The sequence below is a fragment of the Phascolarctos cinereus genome, unplaced genomic scaffold (assembly GCF_003287225.1).
Source record: "Phascolarctos cinereus isolate Bilbo 61053 unplaced genomic scaffold, phaCin_HiC Scaffold_7;HRSCAF=346, whole genome shotgun sequence".
Lineage (NCBI taxonomy): Eukaryota > Metazoa > Chordata > Mammalia > Diprotodontia > Phascolarctidae > Phascolarctos > Phascolarctos cinereus.
In genome coordinates this window covers 20,085,567-20,109,556 of record NW_027556180.1, presented here as the reverse complement: position 1 = coordinate 20,109,556, position 23,990 = coordinate 20,085,567, and the positions used below count along the sequence as shown (strand labels likewise).

General features: G+C 41.7%; 1 protein-coding gene and 1 pseudogene across 1 annotated transcript in view; one reads left to right on the top strand and one right to left on the bottom strand.

Moving 5' to 3' along the window:
• SCHIP1 (schwannomin interacting protein 1) overlaps positions 1 to 23,990 on the bottom strand; it is a 652,642-nt gene that overhangs the window by 450,470 nt on the left and 178,182 nt on the right. The gene's annotated exons all lie outside the window — the stretch shown is intronic.
• On the top strand, positions 10,817 to 14,216 carry LOC110210241 (polyamine-modulated factor 1 pseudogene; annotated as a pseudogene).

The window sequence follows — 23,990 nt, the reverse complement described above, 5'->3', positions numbered from 1 at the left end:
TCTATCTATCTATCTATCTATCTATCTATCTATCTATCTATCTATCTATCTATCTATCTATCTATCTATCTATCTATCTATCTATCTACCTATCTATCTATCTATCTATCTATCTATCTATCTATCTATCTATCTATCTATCTATCCATCTAATCTATCTGTCTGTCTGTCTGTCTGTCTCTTCATCTACCCATTTATTTGTTTATTTGTTCATTCATTCATTTGTTCATTTGTTTATTGGTCCTGCTGTCTGATTTCTCTCAGGCAATGGCTAAAATTCTAAAATTCCCTATAGAGATTAAGAGGCTGTCTTCACAGACTCTAAGGTTAAAAAAAATAATTTTCAGTAACTCAAAAAAACATAAATACTGATAAGTGGATCAGTAATTACTATTTTCTGCAATTCTTATATGCCACAAAGGTTTATGTCATCCATCCATGTCTGCCTGCCCTCATACAAGATGAAAGCAAGGCAGATGGTGCTGACCTCCCAATGAAAACCCGCTCCCTCCTTGCTAAGCAGATCTGCCAAGAAAACTTCCATGCAAAGGACAGTAGAGGAGATGGTAGGCACCCCTGCTCAGCCTGCTGTCCCGATCTTTTGACACTGCTGCACACACTGCCTGAAAGTGGAGATTTGGGGGAAATCATTTTATTAACCTCAGGTGCTGCAGTGTGTGAGTTTTCATTATGTCTAAGATCAAACTCAGGCAGATTTGATTCACTTATGGTCTCTTGGGCCAAGCAGGCTAGGGAAATGGAATTGCTCTGGGCTGGCTGAGAGTGTTGATGGGAAAGAGAAGGAGGGGCATATTTGAAGTGGGCCTTGTTAGGAGAGATAAACCCCAGTTTTCTCACCTCCTTCAGAGAAGAAAGTTAGAATAACAAATAACCAATGTGAAGATGGACCATGGAAAAGAGATGCTACTTTTCCAACCAATTCAAGAGCATAAATAGGCTTTCAACCTATCACCCTTTCCTTCTCTGTCCCTCAGCCCCCTCCCCCACAAATGGAAGCCATTTTGTAGAATCAAATATCTAGAGCTGGAAAACACCTTAGAGGCTGACCCCCTCATTTTACAAAAGAAGAAGCTGGGAAGCCAAGGGGTGAAGGGATTTGCCCAAAAGTACATAGGGAGTAAATGGCAGCACCAGATTTGAACACAGCTTCTTTGATTCTTCAGCAAAAGCTCCCATGGAGGCAATGGTACAATGGAAGATATTCTAGATTTAGAGAACTGAGTTTGAATTCTTACACTGCCACTTTCTACCTGTGCTATGTAGTCCAAACACCTCATTTTACAAAAAAGGAAACTGAGACCAAGAGAGTCAAAAGGACTTGGCCAAAGTCCCTCAAAGAGTCACTTCATCTCATTGTGCCTCAGTTTACTTATCTGTAAAATAATGGGGTTGGATTAGCTGACTTCAAAGGTGTGAATATTTAAAGCTGGGGAGGTCAGGGATGACTTTATGGAGCAGGCTGCCACTGACTTGACCCTGGAAGGAAGAGGAGGATTTACAAAGGCAGTCATGAGGAGAGGGTGCAGTCCAGTTCTCAAGCCATGATCTTAAGGTCCATTAATAAGGCCCCAATTCAAAAGGAGGCCAACTGAGCAGTGCTCTTGTCCACAGGAGGTTAAGGTCAGCACTGCCCCAGGAGTGAGAGCACACAGGAAGCTATTTTTGAGTCCAGTGCTGCTGCTAATCACTGACTAATTGTATAGGATACAAAGTTCAATGTCGTTTTATTTCTTTGTACCTCAGTGGTATATCTATAAACATAAAATGGGGGTGGGTGGGATGGGATTAGATAATTACTAAAGCTCCTTTTGGTGATAATAATTTTTTGATTTCCTGAAATAATATTAATGCACATTTGTATAGCATGTGGAGGTCTGCAAAGCACTTCCCAAATCTTACCTCAGGACTTAGCCCAGAAGACAGGCACTATTATTATCCTCAGACCATAGAAGGAAACTGAGGAGGCTCATAGGGGCTTAGAGAGACTTGCTTAAGTCAGCCAGGGATGAGATGTGTCATTTATCTCAGGAAAATCCCCTTGTTCTACTCTCTTGCATTTATGAAGGCAGGAAGGAGCATGGACACATCACAGAGAGGTGGTAAATACCCTTCAGTCCTTTTATCAGTCTTGGGCCAAGCACCTCTGCTATGATTATTCCTTCCAATAATCTGGATTCCAGCCCATCTATGCTTTCACTTCCTGTATGATGAGCCCCAAATCCTCTGTTAGACTTGTCATAGGCAGTCCACTCTACCTTCTGGGAGGTTTCCAGTGTTTTCTCCTCAAGCCTTAGTTACTCATTAAATCACATTAAACCAAATTTTTCTTTCCCTGAGCATCCTGGTTAGCCAAGGTTTTATGGCCGCATGTTTTGCTGAATTATTATTTTGAGTCAGTAATTATAATTGCAAAGCATTTAATAATCGACAATTTAACAACCGCTTAGTGACTACTCCGTGCAAACTGATGGTGCTAAGGATTGGGGTTATCATAAAAAGAAACAAAGAGTTTCTGCTCTCAAGGAGACTTCGAGTCTAGTACGTGTTTGTTGAATGGATTTCAATTCTGTGCACCTAAAGCAGCGGCTCTCAACCTCCTCACCCCAACAGCACAGTATTCCCTGCTAAGAGAAACTCCAGCTCACAAACCATCTCAGCTAGTGGTGAAGATGGTTTCTAGACCCATTCAGAACTTGGGCTTTGGGATTCATCTGCCTTTCTTGTTTCCCTCTTTTTTCTTGATTTCTCTCGGATTCATGACAGAAAAGGAGGCTGAGTGCCTCCAAGGGAATGGTGACTTTGCTTGCCAATGCTGAACCTGGAATATCAGTCAACAAATGCATGTAGGGGTGGTAGCTGGGGAATTTGGATGTCTCAGAAAAACTCAGAACATATCCTTTGACAGCCAGATTTACATGACCCTCCAACGAAGAATCAAAAACCCCAATAATTAGAAAAGTTTAGAAATATAAGGGGTCATTGGAGTAAATGGAAGTACTTGGAGAGCAGATAACTTAATTTTTGTATCCCCCAGTGGCTGATACATAGTAGGGATTTAAGAAGAGCTTGCTGGATTGAGTTGAAGGGACCTCAGACCTAATCTAGCTCTCACATGATAGAAATGAGGGAGCTGAGGTTTAAAGAGGTTAATGTCTTGCCCAAGAACACACAGTTGGTAAATAGATATGGATTATTGAATCGAATTGAATGAATTCATTCATGTCTTTTGCGAACTGGATGAAAACCGAAAGGGTAGAAGGAGAGCTGAGGAGCAATTTCTCATCCCCTACAAGCCATAGGTATGCATTTCAGTGCACTGGAGTTAATCCCCTTGCTGGCTCCTTATTCTCTCAAGGCAAGCCCAGTGAATTCTTGTGGAGAATAATAGTAGTTAATTCACCTGCTTCTCAAATTAAGGCTGAATGCCATGTCTGGGGCATCCTCTCCCCTCATTTGCCATTTCCTATTTGCTGTTTTGGGAAATTTTCAGGTTTATTGAATAACCAGCTTCACAGGCTGAGATGCTCTCTAATTTGTCAAAGACCCAGTCAATGCCAAGGTCCACTTTAAGGAGCCAAATCAATTGTGTGTTGCTCTTCACCCGGTGCCATGAAGGGGGATCTCTTTGTTTGGTGGCTATGATAATGGAGCTACCAGATGGCCAACAGACAGTTAAGACAAATAAGAGTCTGCCCCCACCATCACACCATCAGGTCAATCAATATGTTTAACAAGAGTTAAGCAATAGCCACGCCTGTTTTCCCAAATCATCCTTGGGACCACGCCTGTTTTCCCAAATCATCCTTGGGACCATCTGAAGCCAGGTCCTTGTTTGTCTGCAGAGAAGAACTTGAACCACTTTTTGGAATAAGTGACTATTGATACTGTAATCAAGATTGGGGAGGAGTGGACCGAGGAATTGTGAGGGAAGTGCTGATGACTTCATTTACAAAGGAAATAAAAACTGTCTTCACAATATTTTGGACAAATAGATGGTTCAAAATAGTTCTCATTCTCTGTTTCTACCTGTTGATGTTAAGACAATTTTTCTTGGGGATTTATAATATAAAAGGATCACAAGAAACTAACATGAAACCCAGGGATGTGGGTGAAAACGGATTCACCCTTTATTCAGATGCTTTGTTTCTACAGTACCTGCGTTCTGATAGCACTTTCCAGTTTTCCTCCAGGCTTGGAGTAAGACTGCAACAGATATTCTATAGAGGCAACTTCAGTGGATTAGGCTCCGATGGCTGCCTAGATTCTAGAAAAATAGGTTCCTGACTGCAGACCCAACAAAGCAAATTGTACAGGGTGTAATGAAATTTGCTTTTCAGGATTAATAGGATTTCCCTGAGGATGCATTTTTTCTGTCAGAACTGATCCCTGTGATCAACAGCTATGGCTCCAAGCAATACTTTAGGATTTCTGTTATTTTCATTTTTTTCTAACCTTATTCTTACATATCTTCCAAGGTCTCTTTTAACATAGGAATTGCTGACGTTTCTGTCTCCCCTCTGCTGAAACCCTCCATATTTTTAGTTAAAGGGTAGAGTAATGGAGCCGATATCTTTTTTCTTCTTTTAAGGACATTAACAAGATAATAATCCATTAGTAGCATCATGGCACTATTGAAAATACTCTGGATTAGTGGTCAGAAGGCATGGATTCAAATCCTGACTCTCCTGCTTCCTCTCTGTATGGCTTTGGGCAATTCCCAATCTCTCAGAGGGTTACCTGTGAACCCACAGCAAAAAAGGGCAAAGGCAGAATTCAAACCTGAATCTGCCTGACTCCAAATCTGGTCCTCAAGGAACTAAGCCACTCATCAAATAGTTGGGCCAAGAACAGAAATAGAGAAGTAAAGTAGGGGCAGGGTTTTTTTGGGGGGGAGCAGGGCATTGGTTAGTTTGATTTTAGACATGCAGTTTGAAGGACTAAAGGGACAGTCAGGTAGAGATGTCCAGCAAGCTATTTGGAACAGAGGCTAAGAGCTCTAAGGGAGGCTTTGGGGAATGAAGACCTCCCTAGGTCTCAGTTTCCTCAACTGTAAAATGGACTTGAAGTCACGTCAAGCCAACAAGCATTTATCGAGTACCTACTATGCTTTAAGAACTGTGCTAGAATCAATTTGAAAGGTCATTTCTCAAAAACCCAAGAGTTTTTCGGTGGTTAAAATTTACAGGTTTCTTGTGTGTGACTTGGACCCTGTTACCCTTTAATTTAATTTAATTTAATTTTTCTCTTCTAAAAAAGCTTTTCTGACAGTACTATTGTTTTAGTTTTATCAGGAATTTTTTTTAAAGTATTCAATTTATAGAGTCTGGAAAAGTGTTTCTCAATAAAGAAGTAAAACCTTTGAAAATGTGTTGAAGACACACACAGTTTATGCTGTCAAGGAGCTCACAGTCTAATGGAGTAGACAGCATACAAATAAGTGTGTAGCAACTATACACACACATATACTCACTATACATATATAACACATAGGTATATATGTATATGTGTGTACATATGTGTATGTGTATACTTGTATGTGTGTGTCTATAGATACGCATATCCATATATATAATGGATAGATAGATAGACAGACAGACAGACAGACAGACAGACAGACAGACAGACAGATAGATAGATAGATAGATAGATAGATAGATAGATAGATAGATGGATAGATAGATAGGTTTGGAATGGAAAGGATTCCTGTAGAAAGGGAGATTTTAGCGACCACTGAAAAGAAGCCAGGGAAATGTGGAGGCTGAGATGATTCATGGAATGGTAAAGATAGTGTGCTGGACAGGGATTCAGGAAGACTTAGGTTTGAATTCTGCCCCTTCAGCTCTTTAGCTGTGGGCCCATGCATAAGCCACAGAAACTTTCAGCTGCAGTTTCCTCATGTATAACATGGAGTAAATAAGACCTGTGGTATCTACTCCATTGGGTTGCTGTGGGGGCCAAATGAGATGATGTAATAGGAAGTCTTTTGCAGACATGAAAGCACTATGCAAATATAGGTTCTTTTTCCTCTTCCAATTACTCAGCCTCTACTCAGACTCTTGGAGTCACCTTCCCACTTCATCACCATCAACTTCTAATCAGTTGACAAGCCATGTCTGTTGGGCCTCTGCAATATCTCTTGCATCTCTCCCATCTTAATTCTGTTGTTCTGGTTCAAGCCCTCATCACTTTTCAGCTGGACACCTATAATAATGCACTAATTGGTTTCCTGCCCCCCAGCTATCCTGCACACTGTTGCTCACATCATCTTCTAAATGAACAGGTCTGATGCTGGCTCCACACAAAGTTTTAGCATCTTTCCGTGTTGACATGATAAAGGAAAAAATCTTCATCTCACATTCAAGGCCCAATCTGGCTCCAAACTACCCTTCTTCAAAAGGCAGAGGGGATGGTCACAGGGAAAAGAGTCCTAGCATGGGTATCAGGAAACTGGGGTGCAAATCTCACTTTAGACTCTAGCTATGTAATCATGGTCCAATCACAACCTCTCAGATCTTCAATTTCTTCATCTTTTGAACTGTATCATGATAGTTGAACTACCACACAAGGATGTTATGAAGAAAGTACATTGAAAATCTTAGTGCCCTGTGTAAATCTGAGTCATGCAACCATAGTTCTAGAGTCAGAAGGGATCTTAGAAATCATCCCATTTTACAGATGAGGAATCTGAAGCCCAGAGAGGTAAAATAAATTCCCTAGGGTCACACAGCCATAAATGTCTGAGACGGGAGTCAAGTCCTGCTCTTTTTGACTCAAAGTTTCATGTTATAGTCGTTGTACTATGCTGCCTTTTATTATTATTTCCTACTAATCTTCTTCATGTTTTCCATGTTTCAGCCAAAGTGGATGACTCAGCATTTCTTCCTGCCCTTTCCTTTCCTATCTTGGTAGCTTTTCTTGTGATGTCATCCATGTTGGGAGTAGATCTCCACCCTCATTTCCCAACAAACCCCTGTCCCGTGGTTCCACTTGCTGAATCCCTCCCTTCCTCAAGGCCCAGCTCAGTTCTTCTTATCCCCCCCTCAGCTGGACACGATCTCTCCCCCCTCAAATTTCTCATTACACTTCATCCACACTTCTGTTTTGCCCTTTCCAAATTGTACCTCTCATCCTAGTGATTAGTGTATATTTTTGATCTGCCCATTAGACCATAAGCTCCCTGGGGACAGTATCTTATTTCATCCTTATATCTCCAGAAGACATTCAATAAATAATTGCTGAATTTAATTGGTCATGTCCATTGAATAACTGGTTTGATTTTTAAACTCATTGAATGGATGAATTATTTACATGCAGACACAATCTGAGTCACACTTAGGTACAGAGGTGGTGGTGGTTAGTGTTTATTAGTGGGGGAGAGAAGAGAGGGAAGGAGGGATTTCTCTCTTATATCCCCGCCATCTTGGAGAAGAGTAACTTACCCAATAGGAGATGCTGCACCAAGAAAAAGCAAGCCCAGAAAGTCCAACTGGGTAGTATAGGTGAGCTATGAAGGGAGAACTTCCAGAGAGCACAGTGGAGCCTGGAAGAGATGCTGCACCCAGGAGGAGCAGCATGAGGATACAATGAGACACAGGAAGACTTCCGGGCCCTGCAGTGCTGGACGTGTGAACTGTCTTGGCCACGTGTGTGCCTGCTCCCTTTGTGTGTGCTCTATGTTCTATGTATGTACATACTCTTGCCATTGTGCTTTGTGTATTTGTGGGAGAGGACACCCTAGGTTTATGGGGGGAATATTCATGCAATAGTTTTGAGTAAATCCCTTTACTTTGAGGTAATTGTATCCAATGACTAATTATGAAAGGTCAGCACAATGGAGCTAAGACCCACAGGCTCCCCTTGACCTGGGGTAGTCTTACCCAGGGAAGTATCAATAAGTACACATCCATACTTTTTCCAAGTGCCCTGTTAACTTCTAAAATGAAATGAGAGTGGAGATTTTTACAGTCAGATTATAGCCCAGAAGGGGCGCTGTAATGTGAGATCTTGTCCTCGATATATTTGGGACAGTCTATGCATTTGCAGGGACCCAGAGGAAATTAGTAATTGTGTTTTGTTTTTAGAGTGTCAGGCTTCAGACTCTGTTTCCTTTACAAATCAGACAAATTTCTTTGGGACAGCTTTTGCCCAGTTGACTACTTAAGTACAGATATGTGTTGTCATAACTGGTATTCATTACAAGTATGGCAGCCAACATGAGTTGCATAGATGTTGCACCCCTTGAGTGCCGAGTACCAAACCTAGAGTTTCCTGTGTAGACTCATCTGTGGTGATGAGGAAGACTAGTGTTGTTGGTATTGTTACTTTAGACTATGCAGGGGTGGGGAACCTGCAGCCTCGAGGCCACATGTTGCAGCCCTCTAGGTCTTTGACTGAATCCAAACTTCACAGAATGCCACAGGCTCCCCACCTTTGCTTTAGAGCCATTCTAGCCTGCTTGCTTTATCATGGCACGAGTGTGAAGAGCTTGTCTGATACTATCATGGTCTTCAGGTCCATAGAATAAGGTTTTCCCTATGTTCTAGAGTCTAATGGAGTGGATGGAGTGGAATGGAGTGCCTAGACTCTAGATATTCCAAGTAATCAACCCTAGGGGCTTAATCCCTTTTGGGGGAGCCACACCTCTGGGTGCTTTTCTGAACTTGCCTGTTTATCCTAGTTTGGGGTGAGTTTCCATCTGCATTTGAAATACTCTATGTGCAGCAAGGCTTCGCTGGAAAAATTTAGCATGTCCTATGTACTTCAGGGACCTTGAAACAGCAACCTTTACTCTTAAGCATTTCAAGGAAAGGTGTTCTTCTCTATGACAGGTCACTCAATAGCACACGTATATCAGGCACCTATGAGGTGGTCAGAGCCACAGAGGAAACAAAGAGGAATAAGGCTTAGTCCCTGCCCTCATGGAGCTTACAATCTAGAGAGGGCGGTAAGATAGGCACGTAATTAAAATACAAGGCAAAATGCAAGAGTATAGAAACACAGCCTGATGCAATACAAAACATTATTAAATACCTACTGTGTGCAAGGCACCATGCTAGGCGTGCTAAGTTATTTTACAGATAGAAGAGGTGACTTCAAGTTGGGGAAGGCATCAGGGGAAAATGGCACTGGATATATCCTTGAGGAATGAATAAGAGTTAGGCAGTCGAAGCTAATGGGGAAAGGTGTTAGGAAGCCCATCATGTTATAGATAATCAACCTGAATACTACAATATAATACAACAGATATTTATAAAGCACCTACTGCATGCAGAGCACTTGGCTGAGTACTAGGGAATTTAAAGCTTAGATAAGACAGAGACTCTGCCCTCATAGTACTTACAGTCTAGGAAAGAGATAAGACTCCAAGGTGGGAGTCATCATTTACAACACAGCAAGACAAATTCATCAGGAAGTTGAGCAATAAAACTGCTACATGAAAACCAAGGGGGATGGGTATTACGAGCCTGGAGGAATCAGGGAACTGTAAGATGCAATGGTATTCATGAGAGACAGGTAGGCTGATTAACATAACAAAAGACTATAATTTCTATGACAATGGGAATGTGTGGGCTGAAGTTTGTCATAGGAAATTAAGATGAATTATTATATTGTGATATGCTGCAGCAACAAGAAAAATGGAAAAAACAAGTCAGCGCTGTCAATTATAGAAGACAGAGGGTCTTTGCTATAAAGTTGGAAGTGACCTGAGGGGTCATCAAATCCAACCCCTTCATTTTATTTACCAATGAAGAAACTGAAACACAGAGATGGTTAGAAAACTTGTCCAAGGAAGAGGAACAATTAAGTGGCAGAGCTGGGATTTGAACCCAGGATTGTTTGAGGCAGTTGCTGGCCCAGTGGACAGAGAGCTGGGCCTGGAGTCAGGAAGACCTGAGTTCAAATTTGGTCTCAGACACTTACTAGCTGTGTGAACCCGGGCAAGTCACTTAACCTCTCTTTGTCTCAGTTTTCCCATCTGTAAAATGGGGAAAATATTAGCACCTACTTCCCAGGGTTGTTCCAATGACCAAACGATATAGATAATATCTGCAAAGCACATAACACAATGCTTGGCACAAAGTAGTCACCACATAAATGTACATTCTGTCCACTGCATCTCATCACTTCTCATGATGACATCACCTTCAGAAATTTGTCTTGGAAGGGCTGGGCCAAGGTTGGATGGGTGATTCAGAAGCTATGTGTCTAGGGCAGCTAGGTGGAGCAGTGGATAGAGCACTGGTCCTGGAATCAGGAGGACCTGAGCTCAAATCTGGTCTCAGACAAGACACTTGACACTTACTAGCTGTGTGACCCTGGGCAAGTCACTTAACCCAATTGCCTTGCAAAAAACCCCCAAGCAAACAGAAGCTATGTGTCCTTGGGCAAGTCACCCTTTCTGTACTTCAGTTTTCTCACATGTAAAACAGATTGGACCTAATCTTTAAAGTCTCTAATAACATATAGTTAGTCTAGGAGTATGTGGTTTGGGGTGGGGAAGGGAAGAAGCTGAGTTTCTTTCCCTAAATGTAAAAGAAACCACATGAAACCACATGAAAGTTGTAGCTGTAAACACAAGTAGCATGACCCATCATGAATGGCTGGGTCAGCACTTAGATTGGTTAGAGGACATTGTAGAGGCAATGTGCATTTCAGTGCTAAGGTAAAACACCTGTGTCTCTCCATCCTCTCTTTCTCTGCCAGTGACCTCATCAACCCCCAATGGTTTAATCACAGTCTCTGTGCTGATGCTTCTCAAGTCTATATATGCAGCCCCTGACTCTCTCTTGAGCACATGCCCTACCCCACCAATGTGGATGTCTCCATCTTCAGGTGCTGTAGATATCTGAAACTTAACATGTCCTAACTAGAGCTCACAATCTTTCTTGCAAAAGCCACAACTCTTTCCAATTTCCCTCCAGTTACATGCATGGCCTCAGAATAATCCTTGATTCTAGCCTTCTTCATTTCCCCCAATTTCTACCTCATGTCCCATTTCCTTTGACAATTCCCTGACTTTTCTTACCTCTAAACCTTCTCTCCATTAGCCCAACCATCAGCCAGGATAAGGTCCCCCTCACATTTTGTTTGCCTAATCCTAACTGGTCTAACCAGTCTCTCTAATCCATCCTTCATACAATTGTCGCATTGCTATCCCTAGCACAGAGTTCTCATCCTATGCCTCCCTTGCTCCAAAGCTTCATTGGCTCCTACTGCTTTTGAGGTGATGTTTAGCATTTCAGGTCCTTCCTAATCTGGCCAGAATCTATCTTTCTAGAAGAATTTCACATTACTCCCTTTCACATACCCTACATTTCAGAAAAAGTGTTGTATTTGCTGTTGTCCGGACATGACAATCTATCTCCCACCTTCAAGACTTTGAATAAGCCATTTGCTCAATTTCTGTCATGCTTCTCTTCCTCACTTTTCCATGATGGAATTTAAAGATCTCTTCAAAACTCAATGCAAGTGTCATCTCCTGCATGGGGACCTTCCTGAAGCCCCCTGGTGGTAGTGTTCCACCTAAATTAACAAGCATAATGATAATAGCAAGTGTTTACATAGCATTGTAAAGTTTTCAAGGTGCTTTGCAATACAATCCTATTTTAGCCTTACAACAACCCTAGGAAATAAGCGTGATTATTATCATTGTCTAGAAGAGGAAACTGAGGCAGGGAGCAGTAAAATGACTTGCCCAGAGTCACATAGCTAGAAAGCACCTGAAGTTGGATTTGAACACAGGTCTTCCTGACTCCAGGTCAGATGCTCTATCCGTTGGCCACTAGCTGCCCTCAAATTACTTTGTATATATATTATGTTGACTTCTTGGTGTGCATGGTGCTTCTCCTCCCGGTAGAATGTAAGATGCTTAAGGGTAAGGTCTATTTCATTTTTGTCTTCAAGTTCTTTACACCTAGCAAACAGTAGGCATATAACAAATACTTGCTAAATAACATTTAATTGCCTGGGTTTTTTCTTTCCCCTACTTTCCAGCTTGATGATTTGTGCATCGTCTAAATCCAGCCACAGTCAGCTAAATTCTTCTAAAGCCATTAAGACATCCTCGCTTGAAAACTAAGGGAAACCAAGGATATTTAAAGGACCAAGGATGGACTGGACCAGAACCAAATGATTTAGTCTTTTTAATTCCCATAAGATTACCATAATGCCTACTGGTTGGCATTCCAAGCCCTGCACAGCCTGGCTTCCATGTAGCTTTCCAGACTTATTCATATTATTCTTTCTCACACACTGTTGTCCAGCCCAACTGGACTTTGAGCTAGTCACTGTCCACATGTTCCATTTCCTTTGTCTCTTATACTGGTGCTTGGAACGGTCTTTCTAACTCACCTCTCCCTCAGAATTCCTGGCTATCTTTTAAGACTGTTGGCCACCACCTTCTACATACAACTTTTCCTGATCCTCCCAGCTGGCAATGTTTTCTCCCCCTTTAAATTATTTGGTACAATTTTGTCTAGACTTTGTAATTACTCATCTGTGTTATATTCCTCCTGACCCCAGAGGAATCTAAATTCCTTGAAGGCATAGATGGCTTTAGCTTTTGTCCCTAGGCCTTGCACACAGAGGGCATGTAATAAATGCTTGTTAATTGAATGAACATTGCATTTCCTTCAAATGAGACAGGCCTTGGGGGTGCTGTGCAAAGCTAAAGCCAATCTCGGTGGAAAACAAGAGGATTTTAATATTGTTTCCTGAATTCCTCACTGCTAGTGTTTGGGACTCCTCTGATAAAGTGGGCATTAGAATGAATATTCCAGATATTTTATACTTGTAAAATAGAAGTGTTTGCCTTAGAATATTTGGTAAAATCTGTCTAGATGAAGAAATTATTATGATATTTAGTAAGCTGTGCTCTTTCAGTAAGACGAATTAGTATAGTTTGTTTTTCCTCTGATTATATCGAAGGCCTGGACAGGTTCTCGAGGACTGTTCCAGCAGAAAGCAAGCACCACCATGTCCAGCCAAGTCTCCATGCTTTGAGTACAATCCTAGTGGCTCTTTGCATATCTTTCGCCTAAGGACAATCTAGCTAGATCTAGAAAGGCTTTTTACGAGATTAGTCACAGGCTAATGAATTTTCTAATCAAAGCAGCTCCTGAAGCCAACCTCCTAAGTTACATAGGAGTTGGCTTTGGTGTCAATGCTGAAATCAGAGTTTGTCAGATGTATACATAATGTAATACAGGTTTCCAGCCCGGCCCAGAGCACTGCGTGACACCCTCTTGATTGGTAGAGAGAATGTTGATGCAACACCGTGCTGTTAGGTGGCCGGTTTGTGTGAGGGACACTGCTGTTAGAGAGTTCTGGAGAAGAGAGTCCTTCTTCATTCTTCTGGAGAGAGACACGTGGTTCTAGACTTTTCAGGGCAAACTCCAAGGAAGAGAAAAAGAAAGACTCCCAAAGATGACCAGAAAAAAACCCTCCACAAAACAACACCGGACCCAGGCCCCAGAAGGGTGAATAATACCAGTTTAAAAACATCAAGATAGTGATTTTAACATGGCGAACGCTAGCGTTGAGTAACGTCGGCAGCTGCAGTGGCGAGGTGCTGGGAAGCGAGGAGTCGTCCCTGGTGGAGGCGTCATGCCTGGCGGAGTGTTCGTCCCTGGAGGAGGGTTCGTCCCTGGCGGAGGGGTCGTCTACCGCTCACATCCCGAAAGTGAAGCTGCGGAACACCGTGGTGGACGCTTTCCTTCAGAAGCCAGTGTCTGCCGGGAGTTACGAACGATTTGCCAAGTGTTACAACCGCTTCTACAAACTTCAGCCTGAAATGACACGACTAATTTATGACCAGTTTATAACTCAGTTGCCGACATCCATCCGGGAAGAAATTTCCACGATTAAAGAAGAAGGAAACCTAGAAGCTGTTTTGAATTCCCTTGATAAGATTGTGGAGGAGGCTGAGGACCAAAAGGAGCCAACATAGCGCCCCAGTGGGATTCCTCAAGATGATACGCGCAGTACGCTAATACCCTACTTCTTACAGCAGCAATCGTCCCTGAAGCGACTGGTGCAGGAGCAGGAGCAGGAGAATGTCAAACTGGCTGAAATGGTCCTGGAAGGGCGGAAACAGGTGCTGGAGCTACAGCAACAGATATAGGCCCGGAAGCAAGCTTGGAAGGCTCCTAGCAAAAAACAGAGAGCTGGCAACAGTGTTGGAAGACCCAGAGTGAGGAGGCCAGTCAGCGGGACTCCACCCTTCTAATACTCTCAGACTACTTGTCTCTGGCTTTGGAGGGATCCACATCATCTGAACAAATTCAATTTCGTGAGGACCCATGGAGGTGGAATCCACAAGGGTTGAAACTCTGAGCTACTCTGAGAGGGGAAGCCAGCTAAGAAGAGGGCTATAAAATGCCCACTGATCCAAGAGCTGTAAAAGGATAGGCCAGAAAACAAGGATGCAGGTTAAGGCCTCTTCTTCATGTGTGTTGGGCTTCTCTGGTGCCATTCATCCTGCTCCCTAACTCCACTTGTGATTTCCTTCTGTTTCCCACTACTTTGGAGTAAGATGGGCCACAAGCTTTCGTTCATCTTGGGCTAGATTTTCATATCTCTTTCTTCACTTTGTCTCAGTTCCTCCCCTTCCTCACATCCCTCTCAGTCCAGACTGCTCCAGCCACAGAGTTCTTGAATTCTCTAGTCATGGAATCTGTTTCCAATCTCCACTGATTGCTGCCTTGCTGGCCAAGCTGCTGCCCTGTCATGTTCTCCCCACATCTGTAAATACACTTCCTACACTACACTGTCATCTCTCCACTCCCCAGATGTTTGCCCCTGTTGGCCTCAGCTGTCCCTGATTTGCTGTCCTTATGCTGGTCCCCAGGCTAACACAGAGCCTTTGGATCCAGGACCTTGAGTGCCTTCTGCAAGTAGGACAGTCTGGCTCCAATCAGTTTTCCCGGTTTACAGAACCTAGAGCCTCTAGGTCTGGGAGATAAGATGGAGCTTAACTCTAGCCCTGATAGGAGAACATGTGGGATTTCCTCAACCCCCAGCTCCATCTCAATGACTACAGGCAAATAGTTTTGTCTAACCTTGACCCTCATACCACCTTTCTTGTTTTATGTCTCGGATGATTGAAAATAAATCTATGTAACTTAAAAAACAAAAACAAAAACAAAACAAGAACAAAAACAAACAAACAAAAAACCACATCAAGATAGGCTGCAGAGGTGAGATGTAACCAAAATGGTCCAGAACTTAAATCAGCATCAAGGGGAAAATAGTGTCTGCCCAGCTGAGGGATGACCAGTTGGACAAGAGGAAGAGACAAAGAAAAAATGATTAAATTAACTGAGTGTAGATTCTGGCTGAGTGCCACATATGCAGAGCAAGTAATGAGGTCATATTTAATGTACACATTATTAAAAAATAATTTTATGACCCTGCAGTGCTGCATATGTCATTATGGTGCCTAACAGTCCACACCTATAGAAGCCCTGTAAAGTTTGCAAAGTGTTTTCTTCTCAATAGCTTTGCGGGGTAGGGAAAGAAGGCATGCTTAAATCCCATTTTAGAGCTGAGGACTCTGAGGATCTGAGAGGATAAGAGACTTGTCTACAGAGACAGAGCTAGCAAGGTTTTGGGAGCAGATCTCCCGCGTTTGGCTGCTGTTTGCAGGGCTCCTCGCCTCCTGGCATGTGATAAACTTAATGACTCTTATGGTCAGGGTTAAAAATTTTAGAAATTCTCAACTTAATTTAAAACTGTACTTGACTCAGTTTAATGATTTTCTTTTATTAAATGTACACATTCAGCAGTTAGGTTAAGTTGGTTGGGAAAATATCCCATGGCAAAGTAAAGTGGGTATTTTTTCCATAGAATGGCTTTGGTGTTTGTTCCTAATTACAAATACTTATTTTAAAAATCTTGTTTCCAAATATTCATTTTAAACAGCTTTTGCCTTATCTTTATAAAGGAAAAGATTGAGACCTCATTAAATGATTATTTTCAACTGTGTTTTGCTTCACTAAGTTTTATATGTTTATAAAAGTCCAAAAGTTACTTTAGAAGGAAAGCGAATTGTATTTTGGCAGTTCGGAAATACAAATAAAAGGTCTAATAACGATCCCTCCGAGTCTGTATGAGAATTATGTGACACAGATAACCAGAACAAGTAACAAAAATGAGCAACTTATTGTCCTACCTGTTACCCTGTCATCTAGACTAATCACGTGTAGGATAGGGAAACAGAGGGGAGTGGTGCAGGGGATAGAATTCTGGACCAGAACACACACCTGGACTCCAATACAGCTTCAGATGCTTAGTAGCTGTGAAAAAACCCCCACAACTGTGTGCCTCAGTTTCCTCATCTGCCAACCTACCTCCCAGGATTGTTTTGAGGATCAAATGAGATCATTTTTGTAAAGCACTTTGCAAACCTTAAAGCATTACATACATGCAAGCTGTTATTGTTTTATTATCTATTATGAATCAAAATGAATTTGCATGTTTTCACAAATATATTAAAATTCCATTTATCTTACATTGCATAGCAGGGCCCCAGGTTCAGCAAACACTCTTCCTGTGCTGGCATCTATAAAGATTGACCATAAGGGGTCACTTAAACTAATAAATGGTTATCATTCACCATAGAAGTATTAAAGAACCTTGACTAATTAATTCGGTAATTATTCTCCTCTCCTGTGGCTACCGGGCAATGTTCAGTCATTAGAGAGAATACGTAAACTTTTTCTTTCAGGAAATATGAAAATTTATTGGGACTCAAAGGAAATATTGACCTTGACTTTGCCTTTGTCAGTATTTTTCCCTGGGGTCAATAAATCTCTATATTTACCTGAACACAAGTGAAGATCTATTTATCATAGGCCTAGGATATCTCATTTAATCCTATGTTTCTAGAGACATAAATCAGCGTGTGAATAAAAGTATACCTGCAACTGAATATGCAGCATCGAAATGGCCTCCAGTTCCCCAACAGTTAACAACCATGTCAGCCAGAATCTAGCCAATGTGGGCCAAAACAAGGAGATCTTTTTTTTCACTTTAAAAAACAAACCAAGCCGGATTAGCATTTTTTTTTTAAAGAAGTATGTCTGATTCTTCCTCTTATTATGTCAGAGGCTCTTTCAGACAACATCCCCTGTCCCTATTGTCTTACTAGGTTAACTTGCTATGCTCTAGGTTATTTCCTGTGGGCTCTAGCCAAACCACATAATTTTCCCCAACTTCCCAGGAGTTTTTTTAAAACTAATTCCACAACTGTTTGGATTCAAGGAACCTTAAAAATCACACAGTCCCACCTCCTCAACTTACAGAGAAGACTGAGGTGTAGCAATGTAATGTAACTGATCCGAGGCCACAAGGTTAAGACAAGGGTGGAGTTGGGCATAGAACTCAGGTGTTCTGCCTCTTCCTCCTGCGCCCTTTCCAGGACGCTGGGCTCCATCACTAACACTGGTTGTATGTTTATCCTACAGATCATGATGGGGAAGGAATAAATGCAAGCATGATGGAAGATTTTTCATCTTATTTGACTGGTTTGGTCTTGTGTGGACGTGGCCTAAAATCTTCTCATTTTGGTTCAATACTGAAAAGCCCTCAGGAATACTGAGAAGAGCTGAAGTGGGTCAGGTCCGTAAACACAGAGAAGAGATCGATGTGCCTAATGATTTCCATATTTCCTTACTGAGAAAGCTAAGGGCCACCATGTTGATTCAGAAGTAGCACATTCAGTCTCTAGCCAGAGAGAAGAAAGGGGTACTGATTGCATTAATAAGAGCTCACATACCCCAAAACTATATTGTGCTTTAAGGTTTACAAAAAGTGCTTTCCTCACATCAATCCTGAGAAGTAGGGAACACACATAGCAACCTTAGCTTACAGAAAGAGGAAACTGAGGCCCAGGAGGTAAAGTTATTTGACTAGCATGACCTAGCTAGTAAATACCAAAGCCAAAAGTTGAATATAGATCTCTTTCCCTCAAGTCTAGTGTCTTTCTAATATATGACACTGCCAGGCTGTTAATGTTTTACTTCCGGCATTTTGGGGCCTCTCTTAACATAACTCCCTTTTCCAGATGTTTTCTGGCTGTGATTTGTGCTTGAGTGTGATATCCATGGGCCCAAATATGGTAGGAGGTAGGATAATTGTCCTGTATTACAGAAGGAGGAGTTGTTGTTCAGTCATTTCCTACTGTTTGTGACCCTATTTGGAGTTTTCTTGGCAAAGATACTGGAGGGATTTGCCATTTCCTTCTCCAATCCATTTTACAGATGAGAAAACTGAAGCAAACAGAGTTAAGTGACTTGCCCAGGGTCACACAGCTAGTAAGTGTCTGAGGCTGGATCTGAACTGAGGAAGATGAATCTACCTGACTTTGGGCCTGTCCTCTATGCACTATGGCACCACTGAGATGTCCCCGAAAGCCCATTAAAATTTAGACATGGGAGAATGCATGAGAAATAGGGGAAAAGTATCAGTGAAAGTTATGATTGAAAAGGGCATGGATTGTTCACGTAGCAAGGGCCAGGGAAACCTGAGGGACTGCCTGTGGGTTGCATTAGTTTTCTTGAGACATCAAGGGAACATGATGAGGGGCCCTCAGCACATTGCATGAACTCCCTCTGGCAAACTGAGGGAAAGACTAAGAAGAGAGTCAAGGTGTGTAGGCATTGATGGATTGCTATCCACAGCACTAGAAGGAATACAAATGGGGTCAAATGCCCCATTCCTCTGGAGCATGGCAGAGTCATTTAAGGTCTACAAAAAGTATTACATACAAATATGTAGAACAGTAGACTCCATTACATATACATTTAGAATTGGAAGAGTCTTTGGAAGCTACTGAGTTCACCCCCACATCCTACAGAGGAGAAAACTGAATCTGAGAGAGCATTAATGACTTTGCCCAGGGTCATACAGCTAGCAAGTGACTGAGAACAAAGTTGAACTCAGAAACAACTCATGTTGTTGATTCTTACAACAACATTGCAAGGTGACTGCTATAAGTATTATTCTCTCCATTTTACAGATGAGGAAACTGAAGCCCAGAGAGGTTGTAACTCATCCGGTGTCACACAGCTTATAAGCCTGAGGTAGGATTTGAACTCAGGGTTTCCTGACTCCACTTCCATTACATATCCCACTGCCCTTTGAAGAAAGCAATTGATTTCAATATGATGTAACTCCTAAGAAATTGACTTGCCAACTGAAATTCTTAACATTATTTTGAAGTGTATTTTGAAGGCATATTTGGATTTGACTTTTTCTGCTTTGAGAGCTTGGGATAAGATAACTGATACAGTGGAGAAGTTTTGATGTGACCTGAGCGAGGGCAGTAGGATGCAGCAAAGCAAACAGATGAGTTTGGATAAATGAAAATCAATACACAAAAAAGGGCCTCTTTCATTCAATTGATCCAAGCTCGGTGGGTAATAGCTGAGCAGTATGTGGTATGATGTTAACATAGGGTTGGTGCAAATCCCATTCATGGAGAATATAGGCAGAAAAGTGGGGGGAAAGAGCAGGCAAACTTAATGAACCATAATGATCTCTTTCCAGCAAACTTTTGAAATTTTTTGAATATTGGTGATCTTACCATGAAACCATCAGAACCTTCCAAGATCTGAGGTAACCCATCCCAGGGAGGCAATAATTATTCAAACTGAGGAAACATCAGGGTCATTTCAGAGCAGCCCCAGAGCCACCAAGAGGACCCTAGGTACATAAAATTTTTTTGTTCTGCTCACTCTGTCATGTTCAGGCAGCATGCCTTCACTACCCCTCTATGATGGCTTGGGAAAGGGGGTTCCTTTGTGGGGAGGGGAACAAGAGAGGCTGCCAGGGTTGAGTTTTCCTTCAAATGGGAAACTATCAGCCAGTGAGTGTGCCCTGCTCTCTGTTTGTTATAGAAGACAAAATCAGTGGTCAATATGAGGCCCTAAAGTCAAGAAGACATGGGTTCAAGTCCTGCCCTTGGCTTTGTGACTCCAAGCAAGTCACTTGTATTCTCAGGCTACCAGGTAGCCCTCTATGTTTGAATTCTACAGAGGAGATGTTGACCTGCATGGATTCAGACAGTCTCCATATCAAGAATTCTCATCGCCAATGAAATCACACTTACTGATGGGGAAAAATTATGCTTCTCATGGTGTCCCCAGCAGGGCTCTGTCATCAGTCCCATTCCAACAGAGATGATGATTGAAACATGGAAATGGAACTTGTATTTATGTATTTGTTTTAAAGATACTTGTAAATGCTCACATTGCCTCCTCTAATAGAATGTTTGCTTCTTGAGTTCTGGGATTGTTTTTTTTTGAAGTATCTAAAACAGGGGTGGGGAACCTGCAGCCTTGAGGCCACATGTGGCCCTCTAGGTCCTCAAGTGTGGCCCTCTGACTGAATCCAAACTTCCTAGAACAAAGCCTCTGAATAAAAAGATTTGTTCTGTAGAACTTGGACTCAGTCAAAAGGCAGCACCCAAGAACCTAGAAGGCCACATGTGGCCTGGAGACCACTGGTTGCCCACCCCTGATAAAATGTGGTGGACGTCACTAAGTGCTTATTGACTGGCTGCTTAATACATACATATCAACTGAGCAATTAATAAATGTCTCCAGGGAATGAGTTCCGAAAGGGGAGGAGGCTAAGGACAGAGCCTGGAGAACATGTACAGTGAAGGGACAGGAGGACAAGTTGAGGCAGTGAAGTGGCTCAGTCACTGGGGTGTTGGGTTTGGAGGCAGGAGGAAGACCTGCAGTGCTTGAGCCGTAGTGGGTATTGCACGAATACCTGGTCTTCTTCCTTCCCCTTCCAAGTTCAAATCCTGCCTCATACACAAACTAGCTGTGTGGCCCTAGACAAGTCACTTACCCTTCTTTGGCCCCAGTGGCCTCAACTGTAAGATAAGGATAGCACTCACTTTACAGGATTGGTATGAGAATCAAAGGAACTAACATATGTAAAGCACTTTACAAGCCTTAAGATGCATTATAAATGCTTGTTTCTTCTTCTTCTTCTTATTGTTGTTATTATTCCCTAGGAAATATCACCCGAGCCTCCTCTTGGTGGCTGCACTTGAGGACCTAGAGGGCCACATGTGCGGGGAGCTGAGCAGCTTCCCAGAATCACTCCAACAAGCCTTCAACAATAAACTACCCCTACTGCTGGCAGCGGGGAGCACTCGATTTGGCATTGACTCCTTCACTAGTAACCCCAAGTCAAGGGAAGTGGCCCAGCACTTGTACCTGCTCTGTACTCTTCCTTCCCATTGAGAAGATGAGATTTAACACATGGCTTGATTAAGTTTTGATCAAGTTTTTACAATATGTTTATGAGCTAAATATACTCAGGACAATAAAAAACATGCAGTTTCATCTCACAGTATAGGTTTACAAAGAGCTTTTACATAATATCATGCTTGAACCTATCAACCACACTAGCTAACCTCATTTTACAGATGAGGAAACTGAGGCTCTGAGAAGTTAAATGATTTGCTTAGGGTCATATGATCATAGATTTTGATATGGAAAGGACCTTAGAGGTCATCTCGTGCAATGCAGACAGCTAGATGTCACAGTGGATAGAGAGCTGGACCTGAAGTCAGGAAGACCCGAGTTCAATATGCCTTTAGACACTTACCAGCTGTGAATCCTTGGGAAAGCCACTTAACTTCGTCTGCCTCAGTTTCCTTATCTGTGAAATCTGTAAAAATGATAATAGCACCTACCTCCCAGGGTTGTAGTGAGGTTCAAATGAGATGATATTTACAAAGCATTTTATAAACCTTACAGAAATGTATAAATATTATTATTGTTATTTATTGCTGTTGTTTCTATTTGGTGTTGTGGTTGTAATCACCTTATTTTGCAGATTAAGAAACTCAAGACCAGCCATGATAGGTAATTTGCCATAGCCACACAAATAGATGTCAGAGGTGAGATTTAAGCTCAAGTCTTTGGGATTTTTATAACTTCATTATTGACAGGACTAATGACATTTGTGCCTTCAGAGGAAATGCCTTACAAAGCCTCATGTGTAGCTGCTCCTTTGCTTTCCAATTATAAATTACAATTACAAACTTCTTGCCAATGGCATAAAGAAAAAAACCCCTTATAAAATTCCACAAGCTCATATCTACCACCCTCCAAACTTGCATTCTATTACTTTTTGATTAGTGATTTCTGATCCATAACCTAAGCTGGTGGCAATGAAATCGCTGAGCTTTGAGACAAGCCTTGTAAAACCTCCGAGGCCCCCTGGGGACTAAGTACCTAGGACAGCAACGTTTCCAGACAGCTGGCGGATTTTTAAGAGGGTGTAAAGAGCACGAAGGAGCAGTAAACATGATTGAACACCTTTTTCTTTTCCTTTTCTTTTTTTTTTATTTTTTTGCAGAAACAGTTAAAGTATCCCTATTAAATTGTGTATAATTTTTAGAAGGAAAAATAGAACTTAAAATGATCTTCATTAGGACTTTCAGATATATATCTACTAGATATAATTGCATAGTATTTCTTCCTAAACTTTTGGAATAACAAGGTACAGTGACATAATTATGGAGTTTTTTTTTCTTGTGCCCAGTCCTATGATTTTATTGGTTAGGGAAATGCCAGATGAGGATACTCCCTCTTCGAATGCAGATCTGCACCTACTCTGAAATGTATGGTCTGAGAGCATTGCTGAGACCATTGACAGTACAGTGAGTATAGCCAGTACAGGAGGAAGTATTTAAACCCGGGTCATCCAGACTCAGAGGCTGGCCCTATCCACTACACCAGAGTGCTTTCCACTGTTATAGTACAATATCAGAGAAGGTAGTGTGGTGTAATGAGTAAGTACTGGACTTGAAGGCAGGAAGATCTGAGTTCAAATCCTACCTTAGACATTTATGCATTAAGCATTGACCCAGGGCAAGACACTTAACCTCTCTCTGACTCATTTTCCTTATTTGTAAAATGAGAATAATAATAGCCCTTGCCTCACAGGGTTGTGTGAGGTTCACAAAGCACTATAGCAATGTAAGCTGTGTCAGAAAAGATCAGGGCTCAAATCCCAGCTATTGTAATAGTGGTGAGACAGGCAAGACCTGTTTCAGGTTGCATTTTCCTCATCTTTAAAATGGTAAGAAGAACATTCATACTACTTACCTTACAGCGTTGTTGTGAGGAAGATGTTTTATAAACACCTTGGACATTTACCTGGTCCACCAAAATAGTTACCTTATCATGTTCTGAGCCTACTAGTCAAGGTGCTATAGAAAATCAAGTTATGGTAAAATCTACAACCCTTTGAGTTTTTTACAGGAGGAAAAAGAAAGACTTCAGAAAAAATATATCCAAAGTATATGGTCATTAAAGGCAGCAACAGGTAGAGTGTTGGCCATGTAGGCAGGAAGAACAGAGTTCAAATTTGACCTCAGACACTTACTAGCTGTGTGACCCTGGGCAAGTCATTAAACCTCTCTTAGGTTGTTTCCTTCTCTGTAAAAATGAGAGGATGGATTCAATGACTTCCAAAGTCTCTTCCAGTTTTAAATCTATATATGATGGAATCTATTATTCTAATAGATACACAAATGTATTATCAATATATAATTAGAATATAAAATTCTAATACACAAATAAATTTATACACACTCACATAAAATATATTCTCTGCCCACATATTTATTTAATAAAATAGATTTCATTCATATAAAATATATTCATGTGCAATCAGCTTGGTGTGAGTGGGTGGGGTGCTGTTGTTGGCTCATGTAGGCTACGTATGTCCACATGGGTATGTCTCAGTGTGGATCAGAGAGGCAAGAATAGACATCTCCAGCTTTTTCCTCCACTGCCTTTGTCCAAGGGAGACTTTGATTCATGCCAGGAAGGGATGCAGGAGGTTGGCGCTAGAGCACAGCATTCTACTCTCCTCAGAGAAAGAGGTACTGGGCAATTCTATCTTCTTCCTTAAATATTATTTGTCTAAGGGAAGTA